Source organism: Solanum dulcamara, chromosome 1 (genome assembly GCF_947179165.1).
Source record: "Solanum dulcamara chromosome 1, daSolDulc1.2, whole genome shotgun sequence".
Lineage (NCBI taxonomy): Eukaryota > Viridiplantae > Streptophyta > Magnoliopsida > Solanales > Solanaceae > Solanum > Solanum dulcamara.
Window position 1 is genome coordinate 11,334,878 of NC_077237.1, and position 21,744 is coordinate 11,356,621.

Here is a 21,744-nt window from a genome sequence, read left to right on the forward strand (position 1 = left end):
TAAATTTAATGGTATTCATATAGTACAATACACCTACTATTTAATTACTTATCTCAACATATTAAAACTTGAATTATAATGTGATAATTAGAAGAACAAAAATTTAAAACTAAAACTACTATTATGAACTAATGTACAAAACCTTTAGCACGAAAATTAATACCATTGCAGGCATGCGCTACAACCAGTATTGTTTCCTTGATTAATGACCATAAACAATGTTATCACATATGACAATCATTCTTATCCAAATTCCTATTAACTTTTAAAGACACTTGAAAGAATAAACAAGGCACACGACTCCCACAGCCTAACTTCCAATCACCCTCTCGTTGGTATTGATAAATCATAGGAATAAATTATGTAAAGGAGAACCTGTTGTCGAGGGAACTCTGCTGCGGCGCTGTGAGTATGAAAATAATATTGTAACCTCCGTTTACCACAAATTAACTTTCATAAATATGGGATAAATGGTATAATATATTAACTAAATTAATAATTTAGTCCATCAATTAGATTAGTTACCTAAAGTTACCCCTCAACTAATTAACCAAAGTTACCTAAAGGTCCAAAATTTTCAACTTAAATATACGAAAAGGGTCTTTTATGAAAAAGGAAGGGCTAGTTTTTTTTTTTTTTTTTTTTTTTTTTTGAAATTACCTAACAGGTCGTTACATTATCCACCACTAAAAATCATGTTCGTCCTCGAACATAAAGTAAAATAAGTACCTGAAGCTTCAAAAAGCTGGGGATATCTAGCGCGCATATCAGCCTCTGTTTCCCAAGTTGCCTCTCTAGTTGAACGGTGCTTCCATTGTACCTTCACTGAAGCTATCTCCTTGGTTCTAAGCTTACGAACCTGCCTATCTAGAATGGCTATAGGCTCCTCCTCAAATGTCAGGTCTGGACCTAACTCTACTGAATCGAGTGATAACACATGAGACTCATCCGGAACATACTTCCGAAGCATGGAAATATGAAATACGTTATGCACAGCCGATAAGCTAGGTGGCAAGGCCAATCTATAGGCCACCTCTCCAACTCACGCCAAAATCTCAAATGGGCCAATGAAACGAGGGCTGAGCTTGCCCTTTCTTCCGAACCGCATCACGCCCTTCATGGGCGACACTCGAAGCCAAACATGATCGCCCACCATGAACTCCAATGGTCGAACTCTCCGGTCTGCATAACTCTTCTGCCTACTCTGGGCTGTCAAGAGTCTACCCTGAATCCTACGAACCTGCTCCATAGCATCTCTAAGCAAGTCTGTATCCAAGGAGTCCATATCAGCTAAGTCAAACCATCCAATAGGAGATCGACACCGCCTACCATACAGAGCCTCAAATGGAGCCATCTGAATACTAGAGTGATAACTGTTGTTGTAGGCAAACTCCGCTAGGGGTAAGTGTTGATCCCATCTAGCACCAAAATCAATAACACAAGCTCGCAGCATGTCCTCCAACACTTGGATTGTCCGCTCGGACTGACCATCAGTTTGTGGGTGAAAAGCAGTACTCATATCAAGTCTAGTGCCCAAACCATGCTGTAATGCCTGCCAAAAGTGCGAAGTAAATACTGAACCTCGATCCGAAATGATGGATACTGGGACACCATGAAGCCGAACGATATGGCTAATATACAACTGGGCTAGTTTATCCGCTGTGTACCTTACTTTAACTGGAATAAAATGGGCGGACTTGGTTAGTCTGTCAACCACCACCCATATAGAGTCGTAGCCACCAACGGTGGGAGGTAAACCCACAATGAAGTCCATGGTGATCATTTCCCACTTCCAAGTGGGAATAGGCATCCTCTGACTCACACCCCCAGGCCGCTGGTGCTCACACTTTACCTGCTGGCAAGTCAAACACCTGGATACGAACTCTGCGATGTCCTTCTTAATCCCACACCACCAATAGTGCTGGCACAGATCATGATACATCTTGGCTGCTCCTGGATGGATGGAATACCTTGAACAATGAGCCTCTTCCAAAATAAGTCTAGTTAGGTCACCCACCTTAGGCACACAAATTCTGCCGTCAATCCTCAGTACACCTTCCGAATCAAGTATCGCCTCCTTAGCTTCACCTCTTAATACCTTGTCTCGAATGATACATAACTTCTCATCCTGAAACTGTCTCTCCCGAATCTGGTCAATCAAGGAAGAACGTGCCTCCATAAAGGCAAGAACACCACCATCCTCTGAAATCTGCAACCGGACAAGGTTATTAGCTAGCCTCTGAACATCTCTAGCTAATGGTCGCTCCTCAACTCGGATCGCGGCAAGACTCCCCATACTAGAGGACTTCCTGCTCAAGGCATCCGCCACCACATTGGCTTTTCTTGGGTGGTACAAAATAGTCATGTCGTAGTCCTTCAGTAACTCAAGCCATCTACGTTGCCTTAAGTTCAGATCCCTCTGACTGAATATATACTGAAGACTCCTATGATCGGTGAAGACCTCGCAATGCACACCGTATAGGTAATGACGCCATAACTTAAGCACGAAAACCACAGCTGCTAACTCTAAATCATGAGTAGGATAGTTTTTCTCATGGGCCTTCAACTGTCTTGAGGCATAGGCAACCACTTTCCCCTTCTGCATCAACACACCACCTAAACCAACACCAGAAGCATCACAATATATAGTAAATCCCACACCTTCCTCGGGTAGCATCAAAATAGGAGCTGAGGTCAATAAATTCTTGAGCTTTTGGAAGCTTGCTTCACATTCATCGGACCAATGAAAATACACGTCCTTCTGAGTCAATCTAGTCAGTGGAGCTGCAATAGTGGAGAAGCCCTGCACAAACCGCCTGTAATAACCGGCTAACCCTACAAAACTACGAATCTCAGTAGGAGAAGTAGGCCTTGTCCAACCTCTAACTGCCTCAATCTTAGCTGGATCCACTCTAATCCCCTCCTTGGACACCACGTGTCCTAAGAATGTAACAGAATTAAGCCAAAATTCACACTTGGAGAACTTTGCATACAATTTTTCTTCCCTCAATTTCTGAAGTACCAACCTCAAATGACGGACATGATCTGCCTCAGTTTTGGAATACACCAAGATGTCATCAATGAATACTATCACAAAAGAATCTAAGTATGGGCGAAACACTCCATTCATCAACTCCATGAATGCTGCGGGGGCATTCGTCAACCCAAATGACATCACCAAAAACTCGTAGTGACCATAACGAGTCCGAAAAGCTGTCTTAGGAATATCGGATGCCCTAATCTTCATCTGATGATAACCGGACCTCAAGTCTATTTTGGAAAACAATGCCGCTCCCTGTAGCTGATCAAATAAATCATCAATATGGGGAAGAGGATATTTATTTTTAATAGTTACCTTGTTCAACTGCCTGTAATCGATACACATCCTCATAGTCCCATCCTTGTTTTTTACAAACAGAACCGGTGCACCCCAAGGAGACACACTAGGGCGAATAAACCCCTTACTCAACAAGTCTTGCAACTGATCCTTCAACTCCTTCAATTCAACTGGAGCCATGCGATATGGAGGAATAGAAATGGGTTTAGTGCCAGGCTCTAAGTCAATAGCAAAATCAATATCCCTATCCGGAGGAATACCAGGAAGATCAGTAGGAAATACATCAGAAAACTCCTTAACCACTGGAACAGTATCTATAGGAGGTGACTCAATACTGGTATCCCGAATAAAGGCTAAATAAGACATACACCCTCTATTAATCAACCTCTGAGCACGAATATATGAGATAACCTTACCGGGATAGGAGCCACTAGTACCCTTCCACTCAATCCTCGGGGCACCAGGTATCGCTAAGGTAACAGTTTTAGCATAACAATCGAGAATAGCACGATGGGGAGAAAGCCAATTCATACCCAATATCACATCAAAATCTACCATCCCCAGAATAATCATATCTACCCAAGTATCATACCCGGCCAAGGAAATAAGACAGGATCGATATACTCGATCCACCACTAAGGGTTCACCCACGGGTGTAGAAACATGAACGGGCACGGACATACGATCATATGTCAAATCAAAGTTAGATGCAAACTAGGCAGACACATAAGAAAATGTAGATCCTGGATCAAATAATACAGATGCAGGTCGATGACAGACTGGGACAATACCTGTGATAACGGCATTGGAAGCCTCAGCCTCGGGTCTTCCTGGAAAAGCATAACACTGAGCTCCCCTACCACCTCCGACCTGCCCAACACCTCTACCTCCTCCCTGAGGGGCTATAGCACCACTAGCACCCCTACCAGGAGTGCGACCACCTCTACTAGTCTGGGCTCTACCTCGACCTCTGACCGGCGACGCTGGTCCTCTAACTGAAACTGAAGAACTAAGCTGGGTGCCTCCTCGACCCTGAGATGTACACTGCCATGAAAGATGATCTGGATCACCACAAGTATAACATACTCTTCCGTGTGAAAACCTCTGCGATGAACCTGCAGAACTTGTATAACTACCCCGGCTCATCGGCCTCTGTTGTGACCCCTGGTAACTCTGACCTGTACTGTAGGAACCACGAGGTGTCTGACCATCCTCAGAAGCTGGCATAAATGCATGAACTGGTCCTCTACGCTGAAAGGAACCACCTCCTCTATAGGACCCTCTACCTCCAGATGAGGTACCCGAAAACTGACCAGAAGCACGGGCCCTCTTGGGGTCCCCGAACTCCTCTCTCTCCATCAACTCCGCCTCCTTGGCAGCACCCACAATGGACTGGAAAGAAGCGCCCTCACGGGCCGGTCGAAAAACTGCTGTACGAATAGTATAGTTCAGTCCTCTCACAAATCTGCGAATCCGCTCTGTCTCATCAGGAAGGACAGCCATGGCATGTCTGGACAACTGGTAGAAACGAGTCTCATATTCAGCAACTGTAAGTCCTTCCTGTCTCAAATTCTCAAACCGTAATCGGCTCTCTTCCTTCACACTCCAGGGGATGAAACGGTCATAAAAGGCACTAGCAAACTCATCCCAAGTCATCTGGGGTGACCCAACTGGTTTGGAACTCGTATACACTCTCCACCACTCTCTGGCTGGTCCACGCAACTGTAGTGTAGTATAACGAACTCCATGAGTATCAGCTAACCCTACTGTCTCCAACAACTCTCGACACATGGTCAAAAACTCGTGTGCATCCTCAGTCTTCCCACCCTGAAATTGTGGAGGGTCCATTTTTCGGAACCTCTCATATCGGCGTTGCTCGTCGTCAGTCAACATGAGCACAGGTGCAACCTGGGCTCCTCCTACCTGTATTCCATCCTCATCCGCTCTAGGGCCCGTAGGTGGCTGGTCCACCAGACCCTGAACAATTGGAATCTGATGCTGCCGTGGGGTCTGAGCTCCTGCTCTAGTCTGAGAACCCTCAGGTGTACCATTCACCCTCACACTCTGATTAAATCCTTCGAGCGCATCCAATACTCGTATCAAAGTGGCCTGAAGCAATGGTGCAGTAGCAGACTCTTGAGGGACCTGTTCCTCTCTACCATCAATTTGTGGCTCAAGAGAAGCCTCTCTAGTACGACCTCTAGCTGGCGCCGCCCCTCGGGCACGACCTCTGCCTGTCGCCATACCCCGACCACGACCTCTAGTCCGGCCTCTATCCCTACCCCTAGTTGGGGTCCCAACATCACCCTCGGGAAGTGCCTCCCTTCCTCTACCTCTAGTCGTAATTCTGGTCCTGGCCATCTGTTATAAGGGACACGCAAAAATTCAGTACCAACACAACACGCACGATACAAAGTGAAAGAACAAAGGGAAAATTTCCTAAAAGTTCTCATAGCCTCTCGAAGATAAGTACAGACGTCTCCGTACCGATCTGCAAGACTCTACTTAAACTTGGCTTGTATACACGTGAGACCTATGAACCTGGGGCTCTGATACCATCTTTGTCACGACCCGAATCCGGGTGTGATGGCACTCATCTCAACCCACCGAGATAAGTCAGCCTAATACCCAACGAAAGTAGATGCAGAAGAAAAAGAAAAGAATCAAAATTTAACTTAAGCGAAAACACGTAAAAGAAACTCAACATCCCCCAAGATTGGTTGTCACGTGTACAAGCCACTAATTTATTATCGAAGTACGACAAGAAATACAGTCATAATGTCTTTGTCTCTAGAATAGGACTAAAACATAAGAAAAGAGCAAGAGGTGTCCGCTAGATAGATGTAACAGCTACCTCGACACTCGGAATGATGGCCTCGGATGTAGTAGAAAATGCTAGAAGATCAAGCAGGTCCGGGCTCACAACCTACACAAGTGTGGAAGCAAGGGGTGAGTACCAAACAACACGGTACTCAGCAAGTGGATAACTAAAACTAAGCAAAGCTTAATAGATACAAGTACTCCTGTCCTCCCAACCGAACCTCCTTAACTACAACCTGCATAAAATCAGCCTAACTCTACACTTGTGCGATAACAACAGTAATACAGTCCACAAATTCTCATCAATGAATCATACCAAGTCAAGTTCAACATACACAGAGCAATATAGGGGTAAACACAAATTCACAAATGTCAGAAAGGTGCAATGCAATGCAATGAAATGATGCATGTCTGTCCTATCGGTACACATCCGCTGAATCACAGTCCGGAACCCATGGGGGACATTTCTGTCCATGTAACCTGCCACGGAACGTGTGGCCCGTCCCCTCAACATATATATCTTGCCACGGAGCGTGTGGCCCGACCCCTTTATTTCATAATACTTGCCACGGAGCGTGTGGCCCGACCCCTTTGTTTCATATACCTGCCACGGAGCGTGTGGCCCGACCCCTTTTGTTTCATATCATTTTCAGTCTCAACACAATATGTCAGAACCAATGCAATCAATTCATGTTTATATAATTCACGATAATAACATGACAACAACAATAATTTTTCCTATCTCACATCAACATAGTCATTTCACATGCCCAAAATCACAACATATCAATTCCACCAATACATGTCATTAGATCACCATTTTATACCCCTCATCTTCATTTTTTTAAGGTCAATCATACAGTCAATAATCCAGTCCAATTTTCATTACTCCCTAGTATATATGACACGGAAATACAAGCATCTATAAGCTTAAACTAAGGTTTAGAAATTCACTTGCCTTAATTAATCGAGCAATTACTGCGGGACTTGAGCCTTCCCTTTTCGTTGAGCCTCCAAATCAATGTAATCTAGTCAAATAGATAATTACAATAAGGTTTCGAAACTAACAATACCTATATTACTATATGTCTAGCCTAGTACCAAAAACTCATCCAAATCTATACTTCATTCCCTAAATCTCAAGCCTAGGGTTAAGCCCTATTTCCTCCAATAACATAAATTTAATGGTATTCATATAGTACAATACACCTACTATTTAATTACTTATCTCAACATATTAAAACTTGAATTATAATGTGATAATTAGAAGAACAAAAATTTAAAACTAAAACTACTATTATGAACTAATGTACAAAACCTTTAGCACGAAAATTAATACCATTGCAGGCATGCGCTACAACCAGTATTGTTTCCTTGATTAATGACCATAAACAATGTTATCACATATGACAATCATTCTTATCCAAATTCCTATTAACTTTTAAAGACACTTGAAAGAATAAACAAGGCACACGACTCCCACAGCCTAACTTCCAATCACCCTCTCGTTGGTATTGATAAATCATAGGAATAAATTATGTAAAGGAAAACCTGTTGTCGAGAGAACTCTGCTGCGGCGCCGTGAGTATGAAAATAATATTGTAACCTCCGTTTACCACAAATTAACTTTCATAAATATGGGATAAATGGTATAATATATTAACTAAATTAATAATTTAGTCCATCAATTAGATTAGTTACCTAAAGTTACCCCTCAACTAATTAACCAAAGTTACCTAAAGGTCCAAAATTTTCAACTTAAATATACGAAAAGGGTCTTTTATGAAAAAGGAAGGGCTAGTTTTTTTTTTTTTTTTTTTTTTTTTTTTTTTGAAATTACCTAACAGGTCGTTACATAAAACAAAGGAGAGATATAGTTGTTACTTGTTAGTTTCTTACCGGATTTACCATCGCGATAGCTAGTTGTTGTTTCCCGAAGATGGAACTACTCCGGAGGTTATTGATTTAACACTATTGGACTTTGTTTTAGCTTGCAAAATATAACGTAAAATATAAACTTAAACTAAAATTTTTGTCTTTTTTTTATGGGGAGGCCTCGAAAATCGACGGAAAAGATTTTTCATTGGCCAATTACAATTTGAACTATATATAAATTTGAAGTAATATTTCATATTATCACTTAAGGCTATACAACAACAACAACAACAACAACAAACAACAACACTTAAGGCTATCAAAACAGTAAATCCGACCAAATATGTACCTCATGTTGTACCTAAAATTTGAAACTCCAAACGGCAAAACTGGACTTTGTGTCCTTCATGAAAGTTGTAGATATATGTCTTAAGCTTGCAAAAAGAAAAGAATCAGCACAAAATATATTTTGTACAAAAAGATATGATCAAAATACTAGCGGTTGTACATGCTAAAATTTTAAATAAAAATCTGGACAAAAATTTGTCCTATGTTGCGTCCTATTTTTCGACCTAATAACAGCAGATCTAGGCTCCAACATAAACATAAAAGTTGTAGGTACGTGTTTCATCTTTCCAAAACATATTTATTTACTAAAAACAAAGATCTATACAATGAGATACGCCAAAATTACTAACAGCTATGCAGTTTCAAAAATCGATTTCGATTTACTTACCAACAAGGGAGGAGTTGCTTTGTTCTAGATGAAAGGACAAGCTTCTTTTGAGACTTTTTGAGGGAGAAAAAGAGAAGATAATGGAGAAAGTGGTGTATTTTTAGGAAGAAAAAGAGAAGAGAATGGAGAGAGTGGTGTGTTTGTGAGGGAGGAAAAGAGAAGATAATAGAGAGAGTAGTATGTGTTAGTCTTCTTTTGAAAGAAGAAAAAAAAAACAAGATTGTCTTCCTTTTTCTTTATGTAGGATTAGTCAAAAGAAGATGGATGATTGGAATCAATATTCTAAATTAATAACCAATGAAGTAAATAATAATATTATTTATATAATAATAACAATAATAAAATTTTAAATATTATACCAAATATAAGCTCAAACATACAATAAATAAAAATTTAAAGAATACACATTTAATTAAATAGCAATCGAAAAATGGGTTATAGGTCGGTCAAAATTGGATGTCAACACTAATTTACGAAATAATTAATTAAAATAAAATATGTTTCAGATTATTTTTGAATAATGATAAAAAGTAATAAATTATTATATATAACTATATATATCATTCAAAAATTATAAAATGACAAAGTTATTTTAAAGTATTTAAAATATATTTTTTTGGATTTTTAAAAGATTAATTATTTCAAATTGTTTAAAATTGGAGAAGCTCGATGATTAATTTGCATTGTGGAGGATCGATGTCAACATGGATAAGAATCCTATTATTTACGAAACTAAGAATGCTTATTCATAAATTATAAAAAAAATGAGAAAACAAATTCATGAAAATGCTAAAAATAAGGATAATTATAAATAAAAAAAACTAAAAAAAATGTGTAAAAATAAATATTATATTTTGTGTTCTTTAACGATCAAGTAGCCTGAAGACGTTAATTTTGAGTACGGAGAGCCAAAATTGGGTGTCAACACTTGGAACTCTTCTTGTTTGAAATGGAGAAGAAGAAGAAGAAGAGAGAAAGAGAGAGAGGAACTCCTAGGGCTTTTTAGAGAGAGAGAGTAGCTGTAAAATATGATCCCCAAAATGGTCTAGGGTGATACATATATAATTTGGGACAATTCCCAAATTGCCCCTACTCAAAAAGTTCTGAAAATAGGCTAAAATGCTCCTGGCGCGATAGTGGCGCGTCGCGCCATTGCAGCGCCAGGAAGATTTCGCCTAAAAACCTGCACATCGGCTAGTGGCACACCGCGCCAAGGACCAAACTACTGAGGCACATTCTTGGCGCGATAGTGGCGCATCGCGCCCTTACAGCGCCAAGGCCAATATTTTCTGAGTTCTGGAAAATGGCTTGAAAACCCTGCACACCTCATAGTGGCGCACCGCGCCAGGGGACAAACTACTGAGGCTTGTTCCTGGCGCGATAGTGGCGCATCGCGCCACTGCGGCGCCAAGCCCAGTTTTCCAGCAAATGCAACCCAGGCCTGAAAGTCCCTGCTGTGCTAGTTCATCTTAGGATCGTCATATCTTTTGACTCCAAACTCCAAAAATTATATTCTTGGCGGCGTTGGAAAGAAGATTCGACGACCTTTAATTTGATGGGTCGTGGACCACCCAGATTGTCATCTTTCAAAAGATAGGGTCATTAGAAGTCGACCCCATATACGAACTCATCCTAAAACTTAGCCACGATGAACCTTTTGGACTTAGCTTGGTCCTAGGGGTCCTTTGTGACCCCACATCACCTCCAACACTCGTCAATTTCTCAGGGACTCATCTTAACCCAAGCACATACTTCGAAATAAACATGATTGACCCTACACGTGTACAAGGAAGGTCCGAATCTTAGAGAAAAATTTTGAGGGGTGTTACACTAGGTGTTAGAGTAGGTGCCCGCATGGACCGATGAGTTGGGTCGTGACAAATTGGTATCATAGCGAGGTTACCGGTCTTTCAGTACAAGAGCAAGTGTGGAATAGACTCAGGCAGATTGATGTGTTGACATCCACATCTATGCTTTGAAAATCTATGAAGAATTCTAAGAAGTTGTTTCATTTCTTCTCTCCTTTTGTGCAGTTTGTCGCTTGTGGTATCAGTTAAGTCTAATTGGTATCTTCAAATTCTAATTGGTATCTCAACGAAGTAAATTTGATATCGTTGTCGCGGTTGAAGGAACACAAACAAGAGAAATTAGAACCGAGAAGGTTCTAATTAGTATCTGGCCTTAGAGGTTGAGTAAATGCAAAAAAACAATTGATTTTTCTAGCTACGGAAGTCTATTTATTTTTTCTCAATAACCGAATACTTTTGTCTGTAAATACTGCATATTTGATTCCATCTATAAATAGATTTTCTTCTCTATGAGTGAAAGTCTCAATAAGAATGCATCAATGAAGCAAATTAAGTTAATAACTTTGATTTGCTTATGTGATGTAGCTTAAAATTGTGATTATGTGCATAGTGTTGCATGTATAACCACTAGAGTGTGAATTATACTTACATGAATAATATGATGTGTGAATTGTGCGTGCACGAATAATACGTTGTGTTGCGAATTTTATGTTGCCTGAAATAAATATCTATGTGCGAAAGGTACTTGCCTGAATGATTGAAATTATGTGCGATATGATTGCTTGGATTTCTGCGAACTTTTTGTCAGAAAAAGGATCATAAATTTATTGTGTGCAATTGTCTAGTGATAAACTGTAATGTGATTAATGAATGATTTTCTGATGTGTTAAGTGATATACTTGTGTGAGAAAATACAACTCTTATTTATGCCTGGACTTACCATTGATAAATATGGTAAGAAAAAATAATAATTTATGACTGTAGAGAAACTCTAATTTTAGGACAATCAGGATTGGTTAGGAACCATGTGAGAAAAACGCTATTGTTGCATAATAGCAAAATTTATTGTCATGAAATATTTTCTTAACATGTTTCATAACTGATTTTAAACAATGTGACGCTGAATTGCTGTCTATGCATTGCTTGGGTTGATCTTGAAATTATGTTAAGGGCCTTAATGCGATGTCATGAATTTATTAAGTTAAGACTTAAGACTGGGAGTCCGGTCTATGTTGTACTTGTGATCATAATTATTTTAACTATTAAATTGAGTTTATGGGGACTCAGTTCTTTAGTTGTTGCTAAATTGTGTGTCTATATTTCATAATTGTTCTGACTATTAGATTGAGTTTATGGGGACTCAATGCTTTAGTTATTCCTAAATTGTGTTCTTATTTATCATGAGCTATTGATTTAATGTGGATGATGAACAAATCTTTGTGATGTGCATGTTTGTTTTTGATAAGATAATAGGGAGAAATTCTTGTGTGTATACTGCTGGGTTCGATCTTGGGGCAAATTCCGACGAATCTATCTAAGGGAGAGTTCATCTTTGGCTTAATTGTCACCCCAAAAGTCAATAGTAATATCACGAAGCAGGGAAGAAAGGGGGAAAACCTCAGTAAATTATTCCCTAAAGACTGACCATGCAAACGCTTTCACGGTTCTATGCATCTGAACAAAAGCATAATCCAATAGTAACAGTCCTACATTATATTGTCCTTGCCCTAATTAGAAATTACTCCATATAAATAAATAAATTTACAAAAATATAGAGAAAACTAAAAGACATCACAAACAACTCTTAAACCTAACTTCCGTATTGGATTAGAGTGGTGTACCCTTCTCGTTCTTCGTTCTTTTTCTTGCTTCTTGTGATTTTTCCACTTCACTCGTAATGCCCTAAACTTTGGAACAAATTGAACTTATAAAGCATGGGGTAGTCCTTTGTAAAATCTCAAGGATACCTTTAATGGACTTATTCTGCTCTGCGCGACCGTGCGGCTGGAGTAACTTCGCTCAGCTGACCGCGCAGGGCTGCCAAATGCCAACTTCCATTCTTCTTTGCCTGTGCAATTGAGACTTGATGATGTGCGATTACATGAGCCTTTCCACTCCTATAAAGTATAATTTTTAATATTTTTGATTCGTTTAGCTCTAATTCCGGGCCTAACTTCTCCTGGCACATTCAACAAAGAAATTAGCAATATTTGCACAATATAAGATCAAAATAAATCAAGATTATTTCAAAAAGACCCAATAAACTCAAGACTTTTACTCTCATCAACCACCTTACTGTCTGCTATGTCATATAATTCCATATTGGATGTAATATTAAAATGGGTAGGGTAAAAGTATAAATCTATTGAACCTTTAGAAATTGAACTTATTCATATTGAACACATATGAATTATGATATGAGTAGGTTGAGTATGAGGTATAAAATTTTTGAATTTTTAAATATCCAAAAATTCATAGTACTAAATCCTATATCCATAAATTTTAAAAATAAATTTTGAAATTCATAAATTTTAAAATAAAATTGTTAATCCAAATCAAATATCCAAAAACTTTGTATTTTGGGTTTAGCCCAAACTATACCCATTCCTAACGAAAACACTATTAATCTTCTTGATTGAAAGGAGGAGAGAAAAAGAAATTTGAATGTCATGTTTTTTTTAAAGCAAAACAATGTAGGCTAAGAAAATGTCGGAAGCTATATATGGGTATTTATGAGAACTTGGGCTAAGAGATCATTTACTAAAAACCATCTCGTACTTTTCATCATCATTTTCAGCTAGTTGGTCAACTTTCACATATCTTGACTAATCATTGACGTTTTGTACTTTCCATTAGTATAAATGTAGAATAATTCTACCTATTACTAGTTAGGCAAATACGAAGATTCATTTAGTCTAACCTTCACTAGGATTCAAACATTGATTTGAACGTTATCATTTTATTTTTTCAATCGCTAGATCACCTTTTCGATTTCTCTCTCTTTTTAAACAGATTAATCAAGATGTTAATTATTTTGAAACTTGACCAAACAAGGATTAGAAGAATTGGATCAAATTGGTTTAAGATTGTTTTTCTTTAATTAAATTTGAAAATTAAGTAGCATCAAAATAAAGGCATCCACATTTCTTCTATCTTTGAATTTGTTAGAGGGAATAATTTTGTAGTCGAAATAAAACCCAATATATAGCCCAAATAGAGCAAAGTCATCAATTTGTTGAGTTTGGGCCTATGGACCTAATGAGTTGATATATACTCGTAAAAATTTCACGAAACACCCTATTTAGTCGCTCTTGTTTAACATGTATTCACTTTTAGAAGAAGAATATCTAATTGATATTCAATATTAAGTAATGTTATACAAAATTATTTCTTTTCTTCTTCTTCTTAGTTATTGTACAATGATATTTTTTTTAATTTATACATATAATACTTCGAAGAAGTGTGTCTTGAATTTCAATTACAGTAATGAGTTTTAATCAAATGGGTCTCTTCTCCCTATCGGTCGATTCGGTTCGATTTTAAGTATTATCGATTCTGTTTTTAAATACACTAAATCGATAATCAAATTAATAAGATATTTATTATAGATTTTAGATTTATCGATTTTTAGTCTTTAACGGTTCGATTTTTAGTTTAACCAATAAGAAAAACTTTTAAAATAAATATACGAATCTTGGAGCTGCCGTCGTTGCAACTTGCAAATCTTTGCCACTGAACCTAAAGCGGCAAAGCCTAAAGGGTAAATACTAAATCGTTTTATATAGTGATTAACTTATTATATATTTATATTAATAGTTTTTGTTTGATATTTATGTATGAGTAAAAAATAAAATTAGCAAATTATTATAATCTTAATGGATTATCGATTTACCCAATAACTCAATATTATAAATCAATACTAAATCGATAACCCAATAATTATTTTTTATAAGACCATTAGACCAATAACCCAATAGCAATAAACCAATAACACTTTTTTTTATTCAATTTTTCAACCTGTTCAATTTTTGCACATCCCTACGGCTGCCCTTCATGTCAGTTTGCACATTTTTTTTTCCCCACATTTTGTTGGGTTTCAAATAATTAGGGCATTACGTGAAAGTAATAATTGCAAATTTTTAATAGCAATAAATTAGATAACAAAAAAAAATCTATAAAAAGACTTTATGATACCAAGAAAATCTTTTTGAATAAAATACAATTGTGGTAAAATCCAAATAAGGTTCAGGAAAAACTCTTAAACACATTTTCCAATACATCACAGTTGATACACATCTCCCACAACTTCAATAAAAAAAATGTCCGATGTAAGAAACAACAAATTAAACGATATTTTTGTACTTTAATTTTTATATTTTTTTAATTTAAAATTATAAGTCTTAAAAGTATTTTTATTTTTTAAAATTTTATGTCAAATTAGATAAATAAATTAAAACGAAGAGTATATGTTAACTTCACAAAAAGCTTCGATTGCTTAGTGATGTCTGCATAGATTGTTGGCTTAATTTCAGGCAAAGATTGTTGCAAATTTTCCATTTTCTTGATTTAATTTCCTTTTTTTCTTTTTTTTCCCCTTCATATGCTGGTTGTGAATGAAAAAAGGTCTTCATCATTGTGGAAATTAATTGACTCGAGATGATAATTGGAGCTAGGGCATTGCATTAAAAATAATTTTTAGCGGTAATTAATTAATAATAGTAATTTAATTATTACTAAATATATATTTTGTAGTGGCAATTAACACTCTTTGTAAATATTTTTAAAATTTATAGCGATATTGAATTCAACGATAATTAATTAATATTGGTAAAAACTTTAACAGTCTTTATTAATATGTATATATATTTATTATCGCTAAAAAATATTTTTGTTGCAGTGGCAATGAAAGGAAGATCTAATACAACATATACTTGTTTTAGTTAATTATGGTGTGAAACAATATAATTGCATTGAAAGTTGCATGAGGAGAGAGATAATAATTGGCTCTTTTTTTTTGGCGTGATAGTATAACGGAGGATAATATATTTTTAAAAAAATTAATAATACAGGAAAAAAGTATGATCCTTTTTCTAACTGAAATTATATGAGATTTAATTTTACTATTTTCAATGTAATCTTTTTGCTGTTCAATTTTTCAATAAATACAAAGTTTAACATCCATATCCGCCTCCCAACAAATGTAAGTACTCCACTCCCAACAAAATATAATGAATGAGAAATATAACTTACTTTTAATAGTGTATGTAGAGAAATAAATATGACCTTTTTTATTATTATAGTAGTATCTCGAGGAATAAATATGACCTTTTTTTGATTATAGTAGTATATTGAGGAATAAATATGATCTTTTTTCGATTATAGTAATATAAGATAACGAAAGGTGTGAAAAAAATTAATTGCATCGAAATTAAAGTTGCAGGAGGCAAGACATATTAGCTTCTTTTTAATTAATTAGTATAGTTCATATTGTATTTTCTCTTGATAGATAACACACCATGTACGGTATTAATGAAAATTCTATTAATTCATTCTCTAGGTTGAAAATTAAGAGGGATTTTATTTCCATTAGTTTAAGAGTTCAAAATCACACGTTTATATAAATTAAAAAATTAATTATGCTTAATCAAATTATATAAAAACCAAAACTATAATAAGCTTATGAGTTATAACACAAGGACAAAAATTACTATTTGCCCAATACTATATAATAACAGAAACATATGGATTCAGACATAAATTTTCCCTTTTTTTTGTATAATCCTAAAAGAAAAAGTTGCATCAATAAAGTGAATGTGATGCCTAATTATTTATCACATAACTTTGTGATAAATATATTTACAATATATAAAGAGAAAAAAGTTGAATAAAAGCAGTAAAACGTGAGTCCCGTGTTACTTTTTATGGAAATATAATACATATAAAAACTTCACTTTTTAATGAAAGTTGACAACAATTTAGTATTTCTGATTGCTAGTAGAATAATGTAAGGCTTTAGGGTGTGTTTGGTACGAAAGAAAATGTTTTAATATGACTTTTCATTTATTTTTTGTGTTTAGTATATAAATAAAAAATATTATATATTCAGATCAATATACTATGATGGGGATGGAGGCTTAGGAGTGTGGGACGGTGGGATTCCCATTTACGTGATCATTTGGGGTGAAGATGAGATGTGTTGAAATACTATTAAAATTAATTATTATTTTCTTATTGAAAAATATTCAATGACAATTTTCATAGATATTTTGATTGAATTGATGTAAAACAAATAAAAAAATATTTTATATGAAAGAATTAAGAATTTATTTCTCACCCTGCATTTTTTCAGTGAGCTTGTTTAGTGAAAAATGAGTAGAAAAATTATGTTCTATATCACAAATTTTCACTAATTCGTGATGGAAAAAATATTTGTTTCTAGTAGTAGAGGGTGAAGATGAGGACACATAATCAACTTGTTTTTCCAATTTCTATTAGAAATGTAATTTTTCTCATTTCAAAGATTATTTTTTTTTGGGAACATAAATTTCAAAATATTTAACCAACTGAATATGAAAATATTTAAAATAACTCTAAAAAATAGTTTTCTTCATATTGAATACACCCTTAAGCTCAACTATTTAGGTATTATCTGTTTTGATCCAATTTTTGAGGTCTCAAGGTTTTATCCCCTTGAACTTCAATCCAAAAAGACGTTATATTAAATCATGAACTTGTTTTTTATGACCTCTAAACAGAAATGGAGCTCCTTTAGATACGGATTTAATCGAACTCAGTAATTTTTACTTAAATAATATATTTATATTAAAAAGTTTACTAAATATCTATAATTATTAAATTTAGAACTCAATTATTAATACTTAAAATCATCATTATACAATTCAAAATTCGTTAGCATCTGTCTGGCCCAAATGTTGAGAGTCGTGACCAAAATAAAGGCTTAATACATAAGTATGTTTTTTAACTTAGCTTTAACTGACATTTATGTCCTTCAATTTTAGGTGTGTACAAGTAGACACTTAAGCTTGTTTAAAATTGAACAATTAGATACATGTATCCTACGTAACATAATACATGTATGACGCCATATAGGACACAAAATTATCACATAGAATATCATGAAAGACGAATGTGTCTATTTATTTAAGTTTTGAATAATTAAATTATACTTGTGCACTAGAAAATTTAAAAATAATAATTCCCAAATAAAATTAAATTAAAGATCATATATGCCCAAAATAAATACAAGTTGCCAGTTTGTGACACGGAAGTATTATTGACTTTTCAATTGTTGAAGTCTTTATGAAAACTCTCAAGACATTTGAAATTCAAAGAGTCAACACAAAGACTTTAAAGCGTGAATAATCCTTTCTCCAGAAATTGAGAAGAGGTTTTGGTATGTTTCTTAAAGTTAGGAATAAGTCACTACTCACAAATTCTGATAGGCATAGATAGATAGTGTCAAATGGATGGGTGGAACTGAATTTAAGTAGATCAAAATGTGTTGAGTTAGTAAATAAGCGATTTATTGTAATGATTTTGAAGGTCATTTTTGGATTTTTTTGCAAAATAATCGTTTTACCCCTCCTGATAGTTGCCCTAGTTATCTCTGATCAATGTTTGGTGCAGGTTTTGGGAAATTTTTCAAAAAGTTGAGTCTTGGAAACTTTTGATATTTTTAAAGGGTTTAATTGTTCAAAAGTGGTATTTGGGATCAACCGGAGCTACGAGTCTCGAAATAGAATTTCGTCAATTCCATCAGCTCCGGAATATAGAATTTGATCTAGGAGAGTAGACAGAATTAGATTTGGAGTTGTAAGGAAGATTTGAGATCCTAAGTTGGAAATTCTTGAAATTTTGATCTGAGTGTTAACTTTGGTCAACATTCGGAGATTCGATGTTTGGAATGGAATTCCAACGATTTCGTTTGATTCAGGGATGATTTTAGCTTTAAGAGTGGTCCCGATTGAATTTTTGGTCCCGAACTCATTTTGGATTTTTGAGGCTTGAAGTTAGTCTAGTTGCGATTTTTAAGGCAGAAGGGTCGAGCTGAACAACGAATTCGGCCCAACCCGACTCCAACTCGGGTCTGGCCCAATACCCACACCCTCTAAGGGATATTTTCAGCCTCCCTTTCTCATTTTCAAACCAAGAATACCCAGAAATTTCCAGAGAGAGACGGAGAGAGGAGAATCCTAGAGAGAAACATCAATTTCGACCAAAATCTGGGCCCCGAATTTCGTTGCTTATGAAGAAAAAAGTGTTGTACATCGCATTGCTTTCAATTTGAGCTAAAAATCAATCAAGAAGGAAAGTGTCAATGTGGTTGTTGTTATTAAAGTCCCTTGTTCATTGTTAATAAGTTTATTTAGAGTTTTAATAGATTAGAACAGAGAAAATAGCGTTATAAACTTGTTTGTCATTTTGTTGAGATTTATGGATTAAGGGGTTGTTTTGGGTGGATTAAATAGATGGAATTAGTTGAGCTATGATGTATAATAATTGTTGATGTTGTTGATGAGTTGTTGTTCTTGAATTTGGAAGAATAAAGTGTATGAAGATATTGTATATATTTTGGAGCGGTTTGGTATAATATTTATGGTTGTTTTGCAATGATGTTTTGGGGACTATTTTGTGGGCTGAAATATCAAAGGATTGGCTGTAGTTGTTGTTGTTGTTATACTATGGGTATATGGAAATAAAGAAGTGAATACAGCCATTGACATCCAAAGATATATTGGGCTATTTTGGAAGTAACTTAAGGATGGATTTAAATCTATATTGATATAGAATTGTTGGTATTGTTGTTGTTGATATTTTAATTGGTGTTTGACTAAATTAGAATTTCGAGGATTATTTCATTTGTACTTGGCTTAGTTAGTAAGTGATTTGGATATCTAATTGTGGCATATGTCATCTTAATTTTAGACCCATAAGCTCGAGAAGTAGACTTTGGACATTTAGATAGAGTTCAAGGTATGTAAAGTTATCCCTTCTTTATTTTGGCATGTCTTAGATTTAAGTAATGAACGATATGAGTTTGGGTAATTCTATTCATAAACTCCGAGTGTAATTCACGATCCTTATTTATTTCTTGATGTTAGAGCTCCTAACGTGATTGAGCTATTACCACTTGAATCCTTTATATATTAGATAGTTGTTGGTGTATACAAGTCCCTATTTTTACAGGTTTTATCATAATTAGAGTCCTTAACTTACAATAGTTATTCGCATTATCTTGTTGCATTACTCAAATCCAGATCCACGATGCGAACTTGTCGCGGACCACACTGCCTAGTAAATTATATTCAAACTTCAGTTTTGATCGTTACTAGTCCTAGGTCCGCGACGCGGACTTGTCGCGGACCACACCGCTTCGCAAATTAAATTCAGACTTCAATTTTGGCCACTACATATCATAGGTCCGCGACGCGGACTTATCACGGACCATACTGCCTCATGCTTGAATTCTTAATTTTGCTTGGGTTATTCCTCATGGCCAAGTCCGTGACGCTGACTTGTAGGGGACTACACTGCCTTGGCCAATAAATTCCATACTTTAGGCATTCGAGTGTTACTTATTCTATTGAGTCTCAGACGATGATCTAATTGTATATGGTTGCTCATGATATTCTACTCGTGCATACTGTTATTACCTCTTTCACCAAATCCCGGGCCGGGTATGTTGTCATACACAGTTTTACTATATTATTCACCGAGTCCCTTACTAGAGGGCCGGGTACGGTATATGATGATACGATGTTATGATGATATGGTTATGACACTGAGTCCTATAATGAGTTGGGTACGGTAAAGTGTACACTACTTTATTCACCGACTCTCTTGCTAAAGGGACGGGTACGATATATCTATATATATATGATATAATTGTGACACCAAGTCCCATAATGGGCCTAGTACGGTATATGATTATGATATGCATGACTTCATTTTAATAAGACGCGGGTACAATGATTTATTGTTTATTATACTTGTCTCATGAATTGTTATTTCAGATGTGATCTCCTTTATGGTATTTTATGATTTATATACTCATTACATATTTTATACTGGCTCCCTCTCTTTGAGGGTTGCATTTCATGCCTGCAGGTACAGATACTCATTTTGGGAATCCGCCAGCTTAGGATTTCCACTCAACTATTTTGGAGTGCTCAATTGTATCGGAGCCTAGATTTTTTGTACCGATCCTTTTGATGTATATATTTATTTATTCAGTGGTACGGCAGGGCCCTGTCCCGCCATATGATATTGTTGATACTCTTAGAGGTCTATAGACATATGTGTGGGTTGTGTATAAGTTTGTTCAGCTGTGTCTATACGATATGCTGTGGATATTGATATGTAATGGCAGCATTGTCGGTTTGCGTGTCCTTTCATGATATGATTAGTAGTGACTCCTCATTTTATGTTACATATGTGTCACGATCCATCCCTGTAGGCCGTGAATGGGGCCCGACCTAGACACCCGTATACATACCTATCAGATGTAGTTACACTGAACTACGAACAATATGAAACTTACATAAGAACTCCAATAGTTTATTTAATATTTTTTCAAAAAATAAAGAGAGTAGAGAAAGTGTATTCTCAAATTAATAAGTTATAATTTAGATATGAAATTCACATTTCAAATAATTTAAATTTAAAACTCAGAATAATAATAATTTATGTGTGTTTTCGATACTTATTAAAAAAAGAAAGAAGGTGTATTGGTATTAAACAGTCCTAGGTTGACAGTATTTGTTGGTGTCCATACGGTAAATCTATATCAGACTTTTTCAATCAACTCATAAAAACTCTTCAATTCATTTGCCACATTATATACTTCAAGTAGTCATACCATTTGTTGGTCTCTCTATTGAATTCATGAATGGAGACAATGATCAGTCAAATTAGTCTGTCTCTCTGTCTATTGATTTGAGTCTCCTTATCGACACACTTTAATATTCTCTCTGTATTTTTTATATTATTTGATTCATATTAACTTGATACATCTTTTACATTCTATTTAGATGGTGGTTACATATATATTATTTTTTAATATATCGTATTGTGGTATATTGTATTACACCGTACTATTTTAATGACTATAATATTTGAATAAATTAAAATTGTTTCGTTCTTCGTCG

General features: G+C 35.7%; 1 pseudogene; it reads right to left on the bottom strand.

The window, feature by feature from the left end:
* Positions 1 to 686: 686 nt before the first annotated feature.
* Positions 687 to 4,783, bottom strand: LOC129887143 (uncharacterized; annotated as a pseudogene).
* Between the last annotated feature and the right edge of the window lie 16,961 nt (positions 4,784 to 21,744).